Raw genomic sequence first — 19,784 nt, 5'->3', positions numbered from 1 at the left:
AAAGCCACTTCCCTGAGATGGTCACAAATCCATGCGTTTCCTCATAGCACTACATTTTGTATCTGGATCTCCGAGTTAGCTGAAAGATGTACAAAAGCACATGTAGCCAGTGAACTCTCTAACTCCAGATCTGAAGAGGCTCCTGGGTGTTACTGAGTCCAGAAAGTGTATGGAATATGCTGTACTCACAGAATTCACTTCTGACTGAAAACACCAGATGTGAATAATCGGTATGGGTGGGGGAGGGACAGAAAAATGGGGTGGAGAGGCGTCTAAAGCCACCTATCTTGATCAAACAAAATCCATTTTGTTGTGGAGCAAGGATCAACCCCCTGAATACTTTTTAAACTGCAGACACCATCTCAGCAGGATAGAGATAGATAAAATGGGAAGTAAATAGAGGTCAAAAGACACATTTCAGCAGAAACAAGGTCAAGGGAAGGACCAACAGTAGCAAGGGCCATAATTAGACCAGAAAGATGCAGGGGGACAAAGGAAGATGGTCCAGGATGATAGCTCTGTTCCTAAAGCAATGGTGGTAAGGGCAAAACTGGTGGAGTTGGAGATAAAACAAATAATTTTATTTACCAATCCTGCCCCACCCACCCCAAAAAATCAAAGACCCTCTATAAATCAATCCTGGGTACAGAAGAAATAAGTCTTTATCTTGTGCATTGAAAGGTTTAATATAGATAAAACTGAAGTGTATTAATACAGCAGATCGCCTAAATTAGTACATTTTCTGGGTTCCAAACCATTTTTCATAAGATAATGAAAGCCTCCGGAGTAAATACCCATCCTGTTAAGGGAATAGCTTGGCTACTGCCTGGTTATTTAATAGGTCTCCGGCTTGATTCATTCCAACCAGAAGGATAAAGTTTGCCTAGACTAGGAGTCTCAGCAAAGCATGGTGCCCACAAGTCCTGCTCTGATAGGGAAGCCCAGAACTGACTGATGTAGTCCCAAAATGCATGGTGCTAGTAGTGGGTGTGGCAAACTCCTCGCAGGTTATGCACCAGTTTCTGCCAGACAACCTCTGTCAGTGGGACTCCAAGGCTCAATGGCAGGTTAAAGGTGCATTCCCCGAAGGGAAACAGTTCCCTCTAGTGCATCGAGTAGAAATTGCACCTCCAGGTCCCACATGCCAGTGGGAGGGAATCAAGGGCTCAATCGGAAGAGGATTTCTAACTTAGCACAAAGTATACTGGAAGCAAGTCTTGGCATATTTGCTGACACAGCAACCAGTTAAGTTTGCATAGGCTAGAAATGAATAATTTATGCCACCTCATGTGAGCTGCAGTTAATCAAATCCCCTGGGCTTATCCACAGTGTCACCCTAGAAACCACAAGTCACTGTTCTTGATCTATTTTAGTGGAGCACTTTTTCTGCCTCTTCACTGCTGTCTTGCAGTCTTTGTATTCCAGGATTTCAAGCTGGTGATAAGCTGCCTGTAACTTTGTGTCCAATTTGCAGTTCAGTAGGAGGGTGGCCCTTGCGTACTGGGTGAGCTGTTGAGCAGACCTGTGTGGTTTGAGCTGCATCTCTGCCAGACTGTTTGGAGTACTCTAATCTTCATTAGTCAGTTTGCTTTTAATGTTGCTATTCTTCTGGCCAACTCTGGTCTCAGCGGCGAAGAACACACTGAAATGCCAAAAACAAAGGTCTCTTGTGTGTGCACAAACACACACACACACTAAATTAAATTTGATTCGGATGGAAGGTGGTGAGGTGACCAAAAGAGGTAAAACAGACTGTGGAAATACAAGCTTACTCCTCCCTTGCCCTACCAATGTACTTCACCCCTGAGCTGGAGGGACCAGCCCAAGAGATCAGAGAGGAATTCGGCTTCCATGACTATTCAGTCTGTCTGCTCTGCTGAGTTTGCCAGCATATCTATCTAGTTGTGAGGGTAGTTTTAGTGAGGAGACACTTGTCCATTGGGAACTGGACTGAGACTCCGCCAGCTCATTTCACATAGGTCAGCATATAGCTCTCAAATGGTGGTGGGTTTTAGACTGCAGTCTCACCTGGAATGCAAACTTCCTTAACAGCCATCAGGCTTCCAAACCCAGGAACCATGCCTCATCTTCTCAAGGTGCAATGGTCCAATCAGCTAGCAAGGAATCTGCCCTCAAAAAAAAGTGAGGACTGCCTTGGACTGGAGCCCAGATTCAATCTACGAGAGTTGGACAGCATTTAAAAAACACTAGATATAGAAAAGGTTTAAGAGATCTAAAGTGAAGGGGCTAGATCTTCCCTGCCATGGACAGATTTGTGAGGAAAGGGCAGGTCAAGAGGCATGAAAGTGCAGGGGTTCACCCTGCAGCTTCCTGTGAACTATCCCCTCATGGGGCTAAAAACTGGGGAGCTCAGAGTTTGGAGGGAAACGAGCCTCCTAACCACACACAACCTGGAGATCATTGGGTCAGGAACACCTACTCTTTCCGCAGTCCACAGGGGCAGGAGCCAGTGCAGGGTGACCAATGGACACATCTCCTGGGGACCACAGAAGATGATCTGGTGCAGGATCTGGAGGGTGCACACAGATCTTTGGTAATTGGAGGCCAAGATGGGGGGGCTTCCACTCTTCCCTCATTTTCTGTGCTTTTCCTTTCTCCTTTGCTTGTTCTTCAAACTTCTCCTCCTTTCCTCTCTCCTCTCGCAGAATTTCATTCCTCTCATCACTTTCACCCTTTTTTCTTGTCTTCCTCATTTCTCATTATGCCTGTTTCCGTCCCAACTCCTGCTGCAAGCTGGTGCTCACCTGTGGTGAAGGGGAGGCAGAGACACTAGCCCAACTCAGGCTAGCCTCTTCTGCACAGAGCCACAGTGGAGGGACTCCAGGGAGAGAGGTGGTGCAGCGGAGGCAATTTTCCACACTTCACATGCAGGCAATTGAGCAATGGGAAAGAGCTTTCCTAGTCTGGGTTTAATGCCTTGAGATAAGCCACTGAACATTTGTTTCAAGAGGTGTTGTCAGGTTAAATGTGCATTAACCCCTCCCACTGCTTTAACACCACCTTAGCTAATGAAGACTGGAAGCTTTTTTTTAAAAAAACCAAAACACTGATTTCCTTGACAGCATTTATGCAGTTCAGTTACTTATTGCTTCTCCCTTGATTTGGATAATGCAAACAGACTGGTCACCTTCACTTTGTGTCTCTCGTATACTTGCAGCATTTTGCTGAGTCTGGGTTCCACGCCTATTTCAATCCAGACATACTATTTATATGAAGATTTAAGAATAAAAGTACCATTTTATAAAAGTGTCTAATAGATGATAAAAAAAACAGATGTTTGAAGACAAACCCTACATTTTGGGCTCAACCACCTGAAACTGTCCTAGTCTCTTCCACCTGGGCAATTATAACACACCCATCCCCATAGCATCTGACCACTATAATCTTCCTTGTTCCCTCTTAAGAATTTATTTTGTTCAGCTCCCATGTGTGGAGCAGGGTATGTTCTCTCCCTTCTTTCCCAGGTCTGGTTCAGGAGCTCTTTAGCCGGATACTTACATGATTGTTTCTGCCACATATTCCAAGCCTGGTCTCATGAGTGGGCGCCTTCTGGGTGGTTTGTGTTAACTATCTGCTCTTGATGCACGTCTGAAGTTTTATGTTGATGTGATGTTTTTATTCGAGGTTTGTATAAAGATAAAATGCTGGGAAGTTTCTTCTTCCTACATTAAAATCTTAATAAAATATGAAATTATAATGCTCAGCAGGAGTGTAACAGTTTTCTCTCCTATTCTGCTCTGTAGGTTCATGTAAGAGCTAGACCAAGCAGCAAGTCTGCTCAGCTAGCAAAATTAAGTGAGGCTCTTCCATGCTGTTAAAAGACCCTTAAATCCCCCTCGGGCAGCTGTCTCCATGATCATTTCTCCTTTCTCCTCTAATCTGCTGGATGTGGGTAATGAAGTCTTTAACTACTATATGTAAACCCATATGTCCTGACAGAGTGGTTAAAGTTACTACAGAGCTGTCTGCAGAGTTACTGGAGAGCTATGTTGTCTGTAATCAGCCCTATCTGTGGATGGTTCCATGTGTGGCCAAATGGATTTGATATGCAAGATTATCTGTTTGGCAGAAGGAGCTGTCATTAGGGCTGCTTCACTTACTACGAAATCAGCTTGTTCTTCTAGAGTAAATACATTGACACTCATGTTAATATTGCCACAGTGCTGTCAGCATGAAGATTCATTGGTTCTCTTGTTGTCCATACCCAGTAGTACTGTATCTATGTTCAGTTTTGGACTGAACGCAGTTGAAGTTACTCTTATTCTCCACAGTCCTTCAGTTTTGAGCCTTTGCACAGAGGCTGTTGTAATGTCCTGGCACATTTAAGCAGCACAGCTTTGAGTGCTGAAAGCAAACTAAAATAAAGATATGCCCTCTCTGTGTGTGGGCAGTTTCTATAGTTTTATCCCTTTCAGAGGCTCTATGACCCTATCTATAAAGCTATCGTCACTGAATCTAACAGGTAAGAAGTACTAGAGATTAAAAAGACTCAGACTGTTCAACTTAGACAAGAGACAACTAAGGGAGGATATCACAGAGGTCTATAAAATCATGAATGGTGTGGAGAAAGTCAATAAGGAAGTGTTATTTACCCCTTCACATAATGCACAAACCAGAGGTCACCAAATAAAATGAATAGGCAGCACATTTAAAACAAAGTTAAAGGAAGTACTTCTTCACACAACACATAGTTAACCTGTGGAACTCTTTGCCAGGGGAAATTGTGAAGGCCAAAAGTATAACTGGGTTGAAACAAGAATTAGATCCGTTCATGGGAAGGTCAATCAATGGCTATCAGCCAAGATGGTCAGGGGTGCAACCCCATGCTCTGGGTGTCCCTAAACTTCTGACTGCCACAAGCTGGACTGGACAACAGTGGATGGATCAGACAATTTTTGTCCTTTGCTGTTCATTCCCTCTGAAGCCGCTGGCACCAGTCACTGTCAGACGAAGGATATTGGGTTGGATGGACCATTGGTCTGACCAAGTATGGCCATTCTTATGTGCTTAAGTAAGGAGAACCTACAAAATCTTAGGAGTTCATTCTATATTTCTCAGACACTCAAAACTCTCATTGACTTCAGTGGGAGTTTTAGGTTTGCAAGGAACACAGGATTGACCCTCTAGGTCTTGTTGTTTTGTGTGCTGTACTGGGGATGCAAATTTTATCTAGAACACGGGGTCTCAAACTTCATTGCATCGTGACCCCCTTCTGACAATGAAAATTACTACAGAACCCCAGAAGCATGGGCCAAAGTCCAAGCCCCACTGCCCTGGGCAAGAGTGGAGGTGAGGGGGCAAAGCTGAAGCCCAAAGGCTTCAGTCCCAGCTGGGGAGCCTGTAACCTGAGCCCTGCCACCCAGGGCTGAAGCCCTTGGGCTTTGGCTTCAGCCCTGGGTGATGGGGCTCGGGGTTCAGCTTCAGCTTCGAGCCCCAGCAAGTCTAAGCCAGCCCTGGCAACCCCATTAAAATGGGGTCATGACCCACTTTGGGGTCCCAACCCACAGTATGAGAACCGCTGACCTAGAACACCACATAAGCCATAATTTTTTGTGAAACTTTCACAAAGTTGTTCATATTTTAGACCTCTGGAACTCCCAGCGTGCTACTGTCAGGAACAAGCAATTTTTCCACAGGTCATTCTTTCAACTCCCCCCTTCTTCAATAATATAGAACCCAAACCTTTTCCAGAGGTACTCATTTTTATTAGATATGGACTAAAGCAGATAAAATGGGGCCTGAAGATGACCCACTTCTAGTGGGAGGCATAGCTCAGTGGTTTGAGCATTGGCCATCTCAACCCAGTGTTGTGAGCTCAATCCTTGAGGGGACCATTTAGGGATCTGGGGTAAAAATCTGTCTAGGGATTGGTCCTGCTTTAAGCAGGGGCTTGGACTAGATGACTTCCTGAGGTCCCTTCCAACTCTGATATTCTATGGATTTGCACAACCCAACTTGTTTTTGACCATCTCTAGTTTTTATGAACCCAATCTCTTATTCAGATCACTAGAAGTTTACCCCTCTGATACTTCACTCCTTATGGAAGGTAAAGCACAATATGAATGCAAAGTACTATCAGAAGATAAAACTTTGCACACTATAAGCGCAGCACAATGTATATATAATATGTATACAGCTCTAATATTTTAGATGTGGGTAATGAAAATGTAAATTAGGTGTGGCAAGCTGGTCAAAATTACTCAGAACAGCAGCTTTAGGGATTATTGTCTGTAATCAGATAACGATTGGTGAACAGCATCCATATTTCCTGTGGTGGACAATGGATTATTAACATAGGATAACTGAGCTAAGGTTGCTGGAGTAACCTATCTTCTCGGGTTTTCATGATATTTGAGTCATTGAGTTTGCAAAAATAAAGTTGCATTGCTGCAGGGGGTTGCATTTACTATAAACAACGGCTGTGGCCAAACTGACTGGCCACATTTTGCAGATCTATGTTTGGTGCTGAAATAGCAGAGTGGAGTGATGAGTTACAACACTCTGATACAGGAAATCTTGAATTGTTCCAGAACCTGGACTGCTAATTCGGTATTGAGATGTTTCAATTAAGAAGCTATTTCAGGAAAAGCCATGAGGGATTTCAGTAAGCCATCAGCTGCAATGTATAAAGGCAAACAGGATGCTGAATTCTATTACCAGAGGAACAACAAACAAAGGGGTGATAATTTAGTTAAATACAGCCATTGAAATAACGTACCAGAAAGGCATGTTTTGATTGTGGCCAACCTACCCTTTTATAGAATGGACAGAAGCAAATTCTTCATACTGATGAAGACAACAAGAGCTGTATTTTCCATGAAACAACAGAATCGTGGTAGCAAAAAGAGAAACTAGAGGTAATAAGCTGAAGACCAGAGGAGGAGAACACAGGCCTAAGAAAATAAGATAACTGAATAAAGCAATCGTATACTGAAGACCCATTATTATATTATTATTTATTATTTGTCTTACTATAGGATCTAGGAGCCAGGGTTATAGGCCAGGACCCCGCCATGTTAAGTGCTGCACAAACACAGAACAAAAACGCAGTCCCTGCCTGAAGGGGCTTACCGACCTTTCTGTCTGTATTTCTTGGGCCAGCCGATCCATGAGTACTTCTAAAATTCAGAGCAGATGTTGGAGGTAGTGTGCAAAGCTGGTGTAAAAGCTTCCACTTGCACTGCCATGATCCTGGTTCAGGTCAGTGTATACCCCCACCATACTCTTTGTTAAAAACAGCCTCAGGGCTGGTCCATAATGGCCATAAGGGGCCAAATAACTGTCTATGATCAACACAGCAGAGTTGCTTCCCAAACACCACCCCTTTCCAGTAACTTTTCCCCACTATGCTGGCAGAAAGCAGGTGCATGGCATAGAAGCCCCTAAATCATCTGCCTGATCACCTAAGCTCTGAGGTGATTCTCCCTCAGCCATTTACTTAGCTCTTCTCCCAAAATATACTGGCAATATTGCACAGAGAGGGTGCCATGCAGCTGAAGACCTGGCCCTATATTCAGACTTCAGCCTACACCAAGGGGAGCCCGTCCAGGTTGGCGGGTGGGAAGGTTGACAATGAGATGAAACATTTGCCTACATTTAATTTCTTTGCTGTTTATAACTTTTAAATAGAGGAGGTCTGATGTTAATCTGATTGGCTGGGGTGAGGATGCTTTAGCCAGTTCCATAGATTCTGAACAAGACATTCAGGCTATTGGAAGGACAGGAGCCTGGACATGTAATTCTTTTCTCTTTATTTAAAAAAACCGAAACAGATACAGTTGGGAGATGTACAAGATACAGGAGGAAACATCGTTAATTTGTGGCAGTCCTACTCTTCTCTACCAATGAAGCATTATGGGTAATATTCCCTGCACCCATCAGTCCCATTTGCATTGCTCTGGCAGCACAAAGGGCCAGATTCCATCTCCTGAGTCCCCAGAGAGCGTGGAGCTGGCAGTCTGCCTCTGTACCACACTCCCCCACAACCCTGAGCATTCTGTGTCCTGGTTACCTCAGCTGGGGACTGGGGCTAGCTGGCACAGATTAGAGCAGCCCATAGGTTGAAAAGAGTCTGGACCGGGAATCAGGCAGACAGTTATGGCTCCCTACCAGCCTGCCTCTTCCCTCTTAAAGTTGAAACTCAGTGCAGCACAAAATCTGGCCCTATTCACTAGCACAGTGTGAATTATTTCCTGGTCTTTTTAGTGACAGTTTTCACCTGAAATGCTTTGAGGAGTTCAGCCCGATGACAACCTGTACTGTGAGCGTCTTGTTGCAAAGTTCTGTTCTATCAGTGACTTACTGATGTGACATTTTCTAAAATTAAAAAAAAAAAATACAATGTAAAAACAGTAGTAGTTACACTTATCAGGAGTGGGCCCTGTGACCATTTCCTCTACAATAATGCTTCCTTTTAGGCGTAAGTTTCTTTTATTTAAATATGTGTTTGTTGAATTCCTAGTAAGTCCTTAATGCCTATTTTGAATAAATCAAAACACAGACATGTATCTATTAGTCTCACAATAAATATATTAGAGAGACCAGGTGGGTGAGATAATACCTTTTATTGGACCAACTTATGTTGGTGAAAGAGACAAGCTTTCAAGCTCCACAGAGCACTCTTTATTGATTTGCATGGGATTCTTGGAAGAGTCCTGAACTGTGGACACATCTGGCTGAATCTGTTTAGAAGAGAGAGTCCCATTCTTTGCAGGCTGGAGTGCATGCCTGCGCAATCACCTGAAGGCATGTACTCTGAGCATGATGGAGGGGCGGTAGGGCCAAATTTGAGTGATGTTGTGATCCCATGTGCCAGGTCACAATGCCACTCAAATTTCACGTGGCCAGGCAGGTAACCCAGGCCCCTTCCTTAGCAACATTTTGGTTGCACCCCTCCTCGCTCAAACACTGGTGGGGCTGGGCCACTTTCCAGAATATTGGTGGGGCCCACGCCCCTCGGGCCCATATAACTCGGTGCCTATGTCCTTTGGTAGGGAAGCTTAGGCATAGATAGTTATGCAACTTACTTCTGGCCACAGATAGTGGCTGATCTGGAAGGCCAGGGAAAGGAAAGAGGAAGTGCCTCTAATAGTGGTCTATGCACTAGTGACTCCTACTTTCTACCCACCATCATCTCCTTTATACCCCAGAGGATGCAGATTGTATTCTGGCTTCTCTCTCTTTGAGGGTTGGGAACACCACTGCCATTGTATCTGCTATGATCCTCGGCTGGACCCAGCTACCTCAATGCTTAGCCTGCCAGCTGCACAGCCCTCCTGCCCCGTGCTGTCTCCTGTGTTCGAATCTAGCATGATGCTGTGGGAGGGGTGTGTGAGATCATGCCTCATATCTAAGGCTACAATTTAATCATGGAGGTCACAGAAGTCACAGAATTCCAGCTACTTCCATGACTTCAGCCTGCGGTGGTCGGGAGCTGCAGCTCCCGGCCTCTGCAGGCGGCAGGGGAAGCCCCAGAGCTCCCAGCCACTGGGGGATGGCAGGGGAACCCCCAGAGCTGCTGGTAGTGGGGGAACCCCTGAGTTCCCAGCTGCCATGGGTGGCGGTGGAACCCCCAAGCTCCTGGCTGCCACAGGCAGTGGGGGATCCCCAGAGCTGCAGCCTGCAGGTATTCCCTGCAGTCCCCAGGTGCTGTGGGCAGCTCCTAGCCCCTGTGCAGCTGCCCTGATTCAGCTGGTGTGGGGACCCGCAGATCCCCATTTTGTCACAGATACTTTTAGTTAAAGTCACAGACAGGTCACAGCTTCCATGAATTTTTCCTTTTTGCCCATGACCAGTCCGTGGCTTTTACTAAAAATATCTGTGACAAAATCTTAGCCTTACTCATACCCATTAACACAGCAGCGTGCTAAATTCAAACACAAGTGGCAACAGTGAGCAGCGGGGTCCCGCTGTCCCCACTCCTAAAACATCCTGCTCTTGAGCCTCCTAACCTCACTATTCTCCAGAGGTGGGGTCCCTGAAGGATATACTAATCTAATTTCTGTTGGGCCAGGTTCCCCTGTCAACGAGGGCTTAGATCTACAGATCAATGGGATCTGTGTTGTATCGCTCACTGCTTGGATAGTTCGGGGTAAGTGGAAGAGTGAGGCAGTCTAAGCCCTGAAGCTTCCTGGAAAGTTGCACTGTAGGCCAATCCTAACCTGGCCACAGAATGAGTCAGTGTAGAGTCAAGATTAGAACTCAGGAGATCTTGACTCTGAAGCACCTGCTCATCTCACCCCTCTTAGTGTGTGTGTTCATAGCCCATCATTATTTGGTTTGTTGAAATATGAATTAAGGTTGGGATTTTCAGAGCCACCTACAGAATATAGACAGCTAAATTGTTGCCCTGGATTTGAGGGGTGTGTATACCCCAGAATTTGATTAATTGCAACCTGATTATGTTTATTCAGCCACCCTGAAGTAATGAAGCAGAACATCACGTAGTTAAGGGTTCATTTGGAGACAGGCTTTTAGAAGCAAGGCCATATCTAGCTGGCAGTTTTTGCTAATCAGAATGGGAGGAGGGGACAAATATATAAACAGCTGAGACTGAAAACCTTGGTGGTTGGAAAACCTTGAATCTAGACAATTCTGATATTAAAAGTTTATTGAAAGTTAGAAAAGTGATGCTACAGTAGGGGTCATTCTGACCTACGTGTTTTGTAGAAGTTAGTTCTAAAGGATTAGCGAACAGAGTGTACTTTGGAGCAATCCTCTGAAGACATCTTGCGAGACATTTTTCCTGACACCCTTTCTCCCCGGTGGGTGAGCAACTGGCCACTGCAAACCTGCTGTTAATTACTCAATACCGTCCCAGATGTTTGGTAAATATCTGGGATGTTCTAAAGCTATTGCTTATGTCTGTGTGTGCTTACAGCTAATAAACTGCAGTTTTAGTTAGAGCACACTTACTTCCATGAATCTTATCAGAGGGAAGTGCTGTGTTCCTGTTGATTTAGTCCTTACACGGCCTGGACTGAAATTAGTTAAATTGCCCCTGTTAGGGGTTCTGAAAACCCCAGGTAACAAAATCACATTACATTTTAATGGGATTTGTTTGAAGATAAACCCTGAATGTTTTGTGGATTCAACTCCCCATTAAAGTCAATTAAAATGAAGGGAGAATAAAACACTGAGGAAAAACACATAATAAAGTAAACCTCGTTCCTTTAAAAAAAATTTAAGACGCACCTTGATTTTGTGTAGATACTAATGGTGATAAAACAAGAGAAATAGTCACTTTCATGGTATTTCAAAATAAAGTGAAGGAGAAAAGTCATTAAAAATTAGATATGGCACATAAGTGTCATGATATAGTCCATACTGTAAAATACTGGCAAGAACACAGAATGGATGCAGAGGGATTGTCAGAGAAAATGAGCGTAAAGTGAATACATTTGAAATGTGGACTATAGTGTGTCCCAGGCGGGCCAAAGGAATATTTTCATGGACAATAGTAACAGAAGTTTCCCCTTGTCTGGGAAATTTTATTTTAACCTGCCCCAAAGTCACTGCAGAGAAAACCATTATAAAATGAAACATAAGAAAAATGCTTACTCGCCCATTTCTTCCAGAAGACACTGCCCAGATAGCCTGACTCCCTCCAGGCATCTCACTGGGTCAGTGGGAAGGGTACTGGGTATATACTCCCTGTTTCCCAGCAGTCATTGCTGGAAGCTAGAATGACAACTATGCCTGTCATAATGGACTACAGTTTCCAGACTTCTAAATCTCAGAGGCTGGTTGGATGTTCTCAGTAGCCAGCATTGTCTTTCATCACTGAGGTAAGAGGAATCTTCTCAGTCCATCCTGCTCATGGGACTCCATCCATAAAGCCAGGGCTAGCAAAAGAGGTTCACTTATATAAACCCTATCCTGTTTCCCCAAGATCATTTCTTCTCCCTCAGAGATAGTGTCTCTTTTGCCAGTAATACAGGGATTCTCATAGGCCAGCCTCGAACAGGATGGTATGAGCCCAGTATGGATCCCCTCATAAACCTCAGTGGGTGTATATACCCCCTCACATACCTGAATCACAATTACTGACATCCATCTTGTGCTTGCTACTGAGTGAGCTTACAGGGAGCAATTTCATGAATTGTAAGGAAATGATTGGAGAACATCTGCAGAAAAAGAAAATGAGTTTTGAAATCAAAACTGGAAAAGTAATTCTAAAGGTTATTCTCATCCACTCAGGGTACTGAAACTTACCATGTGACCTATGTGCCCTGTCAACACTGTCCAACACAGTTCAGATTATGTACTATGAATATCCATAAGGAACAGCTGACAAACAATTTACAGGCCACAAACCATTTGGCAAATAATGAATAAAGTTGAGAAAACAATCAGCTCCTCTGATAGTTCCTGATAGGAAAACAGGCTACATTGGTTGAATAAATAAACTGCAAAGAAGTCTTGCAGTCACTGACTGAGGGCCCAGCTCTGCAGGCAGCAACGCAGAAGTAAGGGTGACAATACCATACCATGCCATCCATACTTCTGTGCCGCTGCTGGCAATGGCTCTGCCTTCAGAACTGGGCTCCTGGCCAGCAGCCACTGCTCTTCAGCCGACCAGCTCTGAAGGTAATGGGCCACTGCAGCAGCACAGAAATAGGTGTAGTAGGACCACAACCTCCCCTACAATAACCTTGTGAGCCCCCCAACTCCTTTATGGGTCAGGACCAGGACCCCATAAATTACACCACCATGAAATTTCAGACTTAAATAGCTGAAATCATGAAATTTATTATTTTTTAAATCCTCTGATCATGAAATCACCCAAAATGGACCGTGAATTTGATAGGGCCCTAAACATCAGATTATAAGCTCTTCTGGGCAGAGACCACTTCTTTCCATCTGCACTGTAAGTCACACAGAACACTTTTGGGTGCTGTAAAATCACAACTAATTATTTTTAGAGTGAATCCCATAGGCCAAGGGGTCTCAAACATTTCACAGCATGGGCTACATTTTAACACACAGATGGACTGTCATGGGTCATTCGCAATGGCATGGATCTCCCTTTCATGCCCATTTATATTTGCCCTGAGGTAACTACAGCAACTGTCTACATGTACGTGGGAAGGTAATATTGGCAAAACATTCAATGATTTTTTGTCTGTCTTACAGTGCAGTAGGAAGAAGGAGTCAGCACCATGTGACTCGTTAGCTCTCCTTGGACTCCAAGGAAGTGCTCTGTGGACCACAGTTTGACAACAGCAGTAACAACAGAAGACTGCATTGAGCCCTGCTATTATCAATTAAAATTAAGATTATTAAAACTAGGCTAAGTCAAAAGCATAAGATTCAAAAGCTGCCTGCAGCCAGACCACCTCTGAGTGTGATCTTATCAGAGCACCCATGCTGCAGAGTTGGGGTTGGTCTATACTAGGATGAGAGAAGACTAAGAAAAACCGAGGGTACAGAAAGAAGTGGTAATGGTGCATTGAGTGGCACACTTCCATCAGAGTCAGCACTGATGCTATGCCCTGGTATAGTGTTAGGAGAAAAACATTGTTGACAGGGCTGGTTTTAGGATAAGATGGAAAACAGCTGCTGTCCACTTGTGGTCAGGAAAGATCCCACAGGCTTTTCACAAGCACGGAGTGTTAGCTTCAGTATGCAATTTGGATAATTATGTTCTGCCTACTCAGGTGATTCCTGCGGTTTCAGTTCAGGTGAGACTACATGCTCACAGTGGTGCCTTCTGGCCTTAGAATCTCTGGATTGGATAGAACAGGGGTTCTCAAACTGGGAGTTGGGACCCCTCAGGGGGTCACATGGTTATTACATGGGGGGTCGCAAGCTGTCAGCCTCCACCCCAAATCCCGCTTTGCATCCAGCATTTATAATGGTGTTAAATGTATTTAACAGTGTTTTTAATGGGGGGGGGGAGAAATCACACTCAAAGGCTTGCTACGTGAAAGGGAGTCACCAGTACAAAAGTTTGAGAACCACTGTGATAGAACACATGGACCTTATTCTCGTTTCACATCTCATTAAGCATAGGTATGAGTCAGGACTAATTCTACTAAGTCGATGGAGTTACACCAGTGTAAAACTAATATACATGAGAGGAGAATTGGACCCTATTATTTCCACTTATGGTGTCAAACTAGTACAATGTTTCCCAGCAGTGGGTCCTGACCCACCAGTGGATTGCAGGAAGGTTCTCGGTGGGTCGCATATACCCAGAGGCACTCTCTCTTCCACATGGCAGCAACATGGGGAGCAGGATCTGGTCAGCGGCAGCAGTGCGGAGGAAGCAGCTGGCACCAGTGAGTAGACAATCAGGGGCTAGTCTCTGTCCAGTCTGTGCCCCAGAACTGCTCCCTTCCACTGCACTCTCACTTCTCCAGGGCAACAACAGCAGCAGCAGTACAGAGGAAGTGGCTGGAGCCAGTGAGCGGGCAGCCTGTTAGCAATCACAGCCCAACCACAGGCAGAAAGGGACTGGCTGAGGCAGGCCTAGGATAACTAGAGCAAAGAGAGTGGGAGGTTTGGAGGCTGGGCCAGGCTGGGGAGGAAGGAGCAGGGGGCTTGGAGCAGGGTGGAGCGGGAGCTTGGAGGGCTGAAAAGGAGAGGCAGGAGATAAGGGTAATGGTAGTATGATGCTGGCAGACCAGCTGGTGCTTATAACATCTGTATCCCATATTGTAAGGTATTATTTGAGCAGTTGTATTGTAAGCCTCCGAGACTGTGTAAATCACCAGACAGGAGAGAGACATTACTTTGAAGTGCTGATCTCTAACAGAAGGTGTTATGACCTTCCCAACAGGAAAGGTCCATCAACACCAGACAGGCTATTGTGGGGTGTTAAAGAGGATAAAAGACATTTGTTGTTCTGCTCTTCCTCCCCCACTCCATGAAGATGAGTCATGCAAGTCAGTTGAGCTTGCAGCTCTGAGCACATGACGGGAAGGTGATAAAAACCTCTGGTAAGAAGAAACTGATTATTTCCACACTGCTTGGACTCTACGGGGCAAGGGTTTTCTAGGCATAATAAAGAGATTCCCAGCTGCTTAGCCTGTGTTAGCCATAAAAGACATATAGAGCTTGTTTATTATAGAAGCTACCTTTTGAAATCTAAGATTATAACTCATTTGTGTATATTTGATTACCTGCTTTAATCTTGTAAATAACTCTTGATTCCTTTTTCTACTTAATAAATCTACATATAGTTTACTATTAGATTGGCTACATGTCATTTCTGCTGTGAGATCTAAGGAGCATTTGACCTGGTATAAAATGATTGGTCCTTTGGGATTGGGAGTAACATGAATATTGTGATTCTTGGCATAAGGAATTATCTATCACAAAGGTATGCTCACCTGTGTGTGACTACATGTTTAGACTGTTATAAAGGTATAACTGCACGGTATTGTAGGTATTTATTTTGCTTTGTTTAACAACAGCTATATTTCTTTTTAATTTGTCATCTGTGACTCCTCGGGTAGCAGAGTCAATGATGTTTGTACACTGCTGGCACTAGGCGCCAGCTGGAGACAGACCACCAGCCACATGCAGGTTAGGTGTCTGTCCCTTTCTTCAGGGATCTGTTTGCAGTCTTCACAAAGAAAGAAAGAAAAGTGCACAAAATCAACACAAACAGTCTGGTTAGGGGTTCACACTGGGGTCCTCTGGTAGCTACTAGATAGGGCTATTTCCGATACTGAGGGTCTGCCTGCTTGCAGCCTCCTGATCTGATTCCAAGAGAGTATCCTCTCTCCTGGCTCCCACCTGCCTCACCTTCACGGAGCTGAGTTCTCCTTTGTATTGTCCAGCTGAGAGGGTGGGCCAATCAGCTGATTCCCAGCACCTGTGTGCTGGACTTCTCTTTGGGCAGGATCAGCTGCTCCCTGTCCCCACCCCCTGTCTATTAAAGGGGCAAATGGCTCTGTTAAAGTGTTATTCTACATCAAGCAGGTATACATAAAAGACTACTCACTACAGATACAGATTTACGTTTAACCCATCCTACAAAACATTGATTTCCCTGTAATTTCTTTAGATGAAATTGAAGCTCAGTTTAAACTCTTATTACATTTTCTGCACTTCAGGAGAAACTATCCTTGTTTCCTCTTCTCTAACAGCAGAAATCAGCTTCAGGCAGAATAAACAGGCTTAAGTGTAACTGGCTCTCTTAGCTTGAACAGCATCCTACAGGTGTACATGTTTCTGGTAGGGATCCATTATGTGGCCAGCATTTAGATTTTAAATAAACTGTCATATAGTGAAGCCTTCTAATCTGAAGTCATAAATGGTTCCCGGACTGAAAAAGACATCACCAGATGGTAACAATATGTGCCTCGGAAGGATTCTCTTCTTCAAAGGACACTTAAAAATTGGTTGATTGCAGAATAGCTGCATATTGAAACTGTCTCTGAGAGAGTCTATAATCCTGTTTAGTTTTGCAGTACTAGGGAATATGGATGATAAGCTCAATGCATTACAGTAAAAGTGAAACCAGAGATCATGTATGGCTAATAAACAGCCTGGACTTTTCAAAGGCACCTTAAAGAGTTAGCCACTCAAACCCAACATTCAGCAGGAGCTGGGTGCTCAACTTCTTAAGGCTCCTTTAAAAATCCCAGCTATGAATGCTTAAATTTTCAAAAGTGTCCAGCTATTTTTGGTGCCCAACTATAGATGAAGTGAAGGGGTTTGATTTTCAGAAGTTGGGTGCTCAGTAATTTCTGAAAATCAGGCCCCTTTAAGGAGTTCTAGACTGGGTACCCAAAAATTGAGGCCCCACTAAAGTGAAGCCACTCTTCTTTTTTTTTTTCCTCCAAATTTTAGGCCAAAAATCAGTAGTTGTCTTGATGTCAGATTTTGCTTTTAAATATAAACTTAATTTTGATCATTAAAGAGGAAATAATTTTGCTTTACTTGTCAATATTTGTGTTCTCCAGAAGCAGTAGAGTATTTTTGTATAAGCCAATCATTACCCCTCTGTTTAGATCTGCAAGTGCCAGCAGGGAAAAGGTAACTATTATTACTCAGACGGCATCTAGAATGTGCCAGCCACATTCTAGACACAAAAAATTGGGTACCATCCCACAGAGCTGGCAACTTGATTTACATTAAACACACTATAAGAACAACCCCAGTGAGTAGGATAGGTAACCGTAAATAATGGGAGGACAGTGCTGTTCTTAAAAAGCATTGCCCCGATGAGGGAAAATGTATAAGTCCCTAAGAATATTTCTTCCTTTTTTTATATAATTCGTTTAAAATGTCACGTTTGGAAGCTTTCACAGAAGTAGTGTGTTGTGCAATGTGCTCACTACGCTCTGATAATTATTAAGCTTAGCACAGTACTCAGATCTTTTCATGGTAAATTGTATCTAATTAATAGGGAGTACAATTCCTTCTAATTAGTAGAAGGAAAAGGATAATTTCACTGTAATCAAAAAAAGAGCAAAAATGACATTTAATTTTCTCTTGATATGAAAGCAGCACTAAGGCCATTCTGGAAAAGGCATTTGATTTGCTTTTAGCTCTGTAATAAATAATAATTAGCGATGGGCCCAAGCTACAAAGCTCTTATCTACATCTTTAGATGAATTTTCCTAAGGTTCAGGGTCATTCAGAGCTGGATTTTTGGTTCAGTTCCATCTCTAGTAATACTATTAATATTTTGCATTCTATCTCACCTTCAACCCAACGTTAAACTGCTTTATAGACATTACAGCAAATTCACCCCGTGCAGAGGGCCCACATAAAGTCTAAGCAACAGTTAACTCCCATTCAAGTAATCAGAATTGGTCTCAAATTGGACTTACGTGCATGTATAGGGCTTGTGCTGGTCCTCTACACAGGGCTGAATTTCCCCATTAATTAGCTGAGCCTCACAACATCCTTGGGAGGTAAGGAAGTAGTATTATCCCCAGTGTACAGATGGGGAAACAGGCTCAGATTAAGTACCAAGGCAAAAATTTACTATGGTTAGGCACCTGAGTCTTTATTTAGGCAGTTAAATACCTGCTTCACACATGGAAAATGCTCTATGAGAAGCTAAAACTAGAAAATTGTAGCAAACCTTTCTCTGCCATACACGTCTTGCCATACTCCAGTAAAAGTTTCCAGTCCTTCACCTTTTATTTATATATATATATACACACACACGCGCGCGCACACACACACGCACATATATATTTGGGAACCCAGCCTTGCTCAGATCCCTCCTGATAGCTGACATATTTCAGAGGTCAAATATATTCTAGGTGTGAAGGAGGGATGATACTACTTTATTATTATTTGCATTCTTGTTATATATTTCTAATTTATTACAGTGTTAAGAAACATTAACATAGATGTGAGGATGTGACTCCATCCTTCAATAAAGAAACAAAAGAAAAATCAGTATAATTAAAAAAACTAATATCCTAGAAATAAAATATGGAATGTTGCAAAAGACAAGAGTGAATTGATTCTGTGTATGGGATACAAATAGCTAACTATCAGCTAGCTCTGAACTAATAGAAATATGAAATGTTACATGGACATTTATAGCAAGTATCTGTCTATACTAGTAAATGCAGTCAGACCCCTAAAGGCTGTGATCACATAATTTCTCATACACTAAAGACTGGGCTTAGTCGGTACTTGGACCTTCAAAGAACTAGCCAGGATGTCATAGGAAGCGCTGGTAATGATTCAGTCATTAACACTCTTTCCTCTGAGGGTAGGGCTGATTGCAGTGCATGTAGACATAATGGGAACTAGTTTTGATCTAGCTGGCTCAAACAAGAGCAGCAGTGAAGGCCCTAGTAACAAAATAGCAACACAGCTGGCAGCAGGGGCTAGCCACTTCAGTAAATACCCAGGGTCCTGGGAGAGGTTTTACAGTCCATCCTGCTGCGGCCCATGTTGTCGTGGCTTTGCTGCTATTGTTACTCGACCTAGCTAGATCAAAGCTAGCTCATATATGTTACCTGTGCTGCACAGACACCTCTGATTGCATTCTAGACATACCCTGACTTCACACTTAAGCAGTGCCTCAGCACAGTGTCAGAGGTGCCTTATCTTTCAGATGAGTTGTTAAACTAAGATTTGGACTGGTACGGAGCCCATGACACCCCTCACAAGAGTAGGGGTGTTAACGCTGGTATTGTGGTTACATTTCATCTTGGGTAATTACATTCTGCCTCCCTAAATTCCTCCTGCTCTACCTAGATGTAGTATTCCTTATATCCTGTCAATGGCACCATCACTCTTTACAGAGCATGGTGAACGTGCCGATGAGTTCTTTGATGGCTGCTGAGTCTGATGTGTGAGTAACACTCCCATCCACAGGTAGGGGACACCCACGTACTAGCAATGCTATGACTCTGAGCAGCAGATTTGAGGGGAAATGGCTGTGTTGAGTAATGGGCTTGCATGTTTCAAAATTGACATTGCAGCTGTCAGACACAGGCTTTATAAGGGAGAAGGACTACACCATTTCCTGGCATGTCAAACCTGAAGGAGTAAGGAGAGAGTATGATGTAGATTTTGCTATCAGAAATGAACTTATGTCACTGTGTGAAGCTTGGATTGCAGTGTCCATATGTATCATGACACTTTGAGTTACTCTTTGTGATGACTGTCGTTAGTGGAGGAAAGAATTATGTCCTGTGCTAACCTGGTATGTCACTTCATGGTGGTTTATTGAACAGCCATCAGGTTCCTCCACAGAAGTAAATGCATTTAGCAGCAGACGTGTGTGTACAGTAATGGCCAAACCGAGGTGTCCTCACTCAGGCACAGTTCCCTGT

At 43.7% G+C, this 19,784-nt stretch overlaps 2 long non-coding RNA genes across 5 annotated transcripts in view; one reads left to right on the top strand and one right to left on the bottom strand.

Annotated features, from left to right (window-relative positions):
* Positions 1-665: 665 nt before the first annotated feature.
* The window catches only part of LOC120399417, a 96,031-nt gene continuing 76,912 nt past the window's right edge, over positions 666-19,784 (bottom strand). For 2 of the 4 annotated variants that reach the window (XR_005595144.1, XR_005595146.1), the window contains exons 3-4: positions 12,052-12,146; positions 8,239-8,337 (exon numbers count right to left, since the gene is read on the bottom strand). This is a non-coding gene — a long non-coding RNA (uncharacterized LOC120399417). Of the gene's footprint in view, positions 1,643-3,519; positions 3,696-6,772; positions 6,915-8,238; positions 8,338-12,051; positions 12,147-19,784 lie in introns of those variants that run through there. The other 2 variants (XR_005595145.1, XR_005595147.1) reach the window with 2 other exon arrangements.
* On the top strand, positions 11,686-15,095 carry LOC120399418. Its single transcript, XR_005595148.1, has 4 exons — positions 11,686-11,807; positions 13,156-13,703; positions 14,035-14,303; positions 14,804-15,095. It is a non-coding gene; the product is annotated as an uncharacterized LOC120399418 (long non-coding RNA).

This window comes from Mauremys reevesii, linkage group 2, assembly GCF_016161935.1.
Source record: "Mauremys reevesii isolate NIE-2019 linkage group 2, ASM1616193v1, whole genome shotgun sequence".
NCBI lineage: Eukaryota > Metazoa > Chordata > Testudines > Geoemydidae > Mauremys > Mauremys reevesii.
The sequence above is the reverse complement of the archived record's forward strand: the minus strand, read 5'-3'. Positions and strand labels throughout refer to the sequence as shown.